The sequence below is a fragment of the Arachis stenosperma genome, chromosome 6 (assembly GCF_014773155.1).
Source record: "Arachis stenosperma cultivar V10309 chromosome 6, arast.V10309.gnm1.PFL2, whole genome shotgun sequence".
NCBI lineage: Eukaryota > Viridiplantae > Streptophyta > Magnoliopsida > Fabales > Fabaceae > Arachis > Arachis stenosperma.
The window spans coordinates 30,258,918-30,261,665 of record NC_080382.1 but is presented as its reverse complement, the minus strand read 5'-3'; the positions used below and the strand labels follow the sequence as shown (position 1 = coordinate 30,261,665).

Here is a 2,748-nt window from a genome sequence, read left to right as displayed (position 1 = left end):
TATATCATCCATAACCATTTGAATCTGCCTGACTAAGATTTACAAGGTGACCATAGCTTGCTTCATACCAACAATCTCCGTGGGATCGACCCTTACTCGCGTAAGGTTTATTACTTGGACGACCCAGTGCACTTGCTAGTTAGTTGTGCGAAGTTGTGTTTATACCATGGTATTGAGCACCAAGTTTTTGGATTCATTACCGGGGATTATTTGAGTTGTGAAAAGTAGTGATCACAATTTCGTGCACCAAGTTTTTGACGCCGTTGCCGGTGATTATTTCGAGTATGGACAACTGACGGTTCATCTTGTTGCTTAGATTAGGTGTTTTTCTTCAAAGTTCTTAAGAATGAATTCTAGTGTTTCAAGGTGATGTTCTTATCATCACCAAAGCTGATTGATTATCATCAATTTAGCTCTTGAATGCAATGTCCTGCTGAAGCTTGGCTAGCCATGTCTAATTCCTTTAGACTGAAGCTTTAGACTAACATTGCATGATTCCTGGAATTCTCATTAAGAATTTTGATATCTTTATTTTCTTTTACCACTTAATTTTCGAAAAATCCAAAAAAAAAATTACAAAATCATAAAAACCAAAAATATTGCATGTTTCTTGTTGAGTCTAGAGTCTCATATTAAGTTTGGTGTCAATTGCATGTTTCTGTTCTTCTTGCATTCATTCATGTGTCTTAAGTGATCTTCAAGATGTTCTTGATGATTTCCTTACTCTGATCTTTGAATTCTCTTGACTTGAGTGTTTTGTTATATGCATTCTCATTTTGTTAGTGTCAGTAGTATACAAACTGCTAAGTTTGGTGTCTTGCATGCATTGTTATTTGATTTTAGTTGCTTTTTGATTATTCCTCATTATTAAAAATCCAAAAATATTTTTAATTTGTGTCTTTTCAAGTCAATAATACAGAGAATTGAAGATTCAGAACATTCAGCAGAGGAATTACACACAAAAAGCTGGACGTTCAAAACGCCCAGTGAAGAAGGCAAACTGGCATTTAAACGCCAGCCAGGGTGCCTGGCTGGGCGTTTAACGCCCAAAAAAGTAGTGTTTTGGGCGTTAAACGCCAGAATGGACACCATTCTGGGCGTTTAACGCCAGGATGGCACAAGAGGGAAGATTCTGTTTTCAATTCAAATTTTTTTCATGTTTTCAAAATCAAATCTTTTTCAAATCATATCTTTTCAATCAAATCTTTTTCAAAATCAATTTCTTTCCATTTTCAAAAATACTTGCTATCAATTAATGATTTGATTCAACATTTCAAGTATGTTGCCTTTTCTGTTGAAAAAGGTTTAATGTTTGAATCATATCTTTTCTTGTTAGGCAAGTCATTAATTTTTAAAATCAAATCTTTTTTTAAATTGTTTTTCAAATCATATCTTTTCAATCACATCTTTTTAAAACCATAACTTTTTCAATCATATCTTCTAATCATATCTTTTTCAAAATAGTTTTCAATCATATCTTTTTGATTTCTAATTTCAAAATCTTTTTCAAAAATCACTTGATTTCTTTCCCACTCTTAGTTTTCGAAAATCAATTAGTATTTTTCAAAATGTTTTTAAAAATGTTTTTAATTAATTTTCGAAAATTTCTTCCCCTCTTCTCACATCCTTCCATTTATGGACTAACACTATTCTTCAATGAACAATTCGAACTCCATCTCTCTTGATAAGTTCGAATTCTTCTACCTCTTCCTTCTATTTTTCTTTTTCTCTGACACCTCAAGGAATCTCTATACTGTGACATAGAGGATTCCATATTTTCTTGTTCTCTTCTCTTTCATATGAGCAGGAGCAAAGACAAAAGCATTCTTGTTGAGGCTGACCCTGAACCTGAAAGGACGTTGAAGCGAAAGCTAAGAGAAGCTAAGGCACAACTCTTTGTAGAGGACCTAACAGAAATCTTCAAAGAAGAAGAACCCATGGCAGCCGAAAATAACAACAATGCCAACAATGCAAGGAAGGTGCTGGGTGACTTTACTGCACCTACTCCCGACTTCTATGGGAAAAGCATCTCTATCCCTGCCATTGGAGCAAACAACTTTGAGCTTAAGCATCAATTAGTTTCTCTAATGCAACAGAATTGCAAGTTCCATGGACTTCCATTGGAAGATCCTCATCAGTTTTTAGCTGAATTCTTGCAAATCTGTGACACTGTCAAGACTAATGGGGTTGACCCTGAGGTCTACAGACTTATGCTATTCCCTTTTGCTGTAAGAGACAGAGCTAGGATATGGTTGGACTCACAACCTAAAGAAAGCCTGAACTCTTGGGAAAAGCTAGTCAATGCCTTCTTGGCAAAGTTCTTTCCACCTCAAAAATTGAGTAAGCTTAGAGTGGAAGTCCAAATCTTCAGACAGAAGGAAGGAGAATCCCTCTATGAAGCTTGGGAAAGATACAAACAATTGATCAGAAAGTGTCCCTCTGATATGCTTTCTGAATGGAGCATCATAGGTATTTTCTATGATGGTCTGTCTGAACTGTCCAAGATGTCTTTGGATAGCTCTGCTGGAGGATCTCTTCATCTGAAGAAGACGCCTACAAAAGCTCAAGAACTAATTGAAATGGTTGCAAATAACCAATTCATGTACACTTCTGAAAGGAATCCTGTGAACAATGGGACAAATCAGAAGAAAGGAGTTCTTGAGATTGATACTCTGAATGCCATATTGGCTCAGAACAAGATATTGACTCAGCAAGTCAATTTGATTTCTCAAAGTCTGTCTGGAATGC

General features: G+C 35.7%; 1 non-coding gene across 1 annotated transcript; it reads right to left on the bottom strand.

The window, feature by feature from the left end:
* Positions 1-2,342: 2,342 nt before the first annotated feature.
* On the bottom strand, positions 2,343-2,450 carry LOC130937886 (small nucleolar RNA R71). The gene has a single exon (XR_009069079.1). It is a non-coding gene; the product is annotated as a small nucleolar RNA R71 (small nucleolar RNA).
* Between the last annotated feature and the right edge of the window lie 298 nt (positions 2,451-2,748).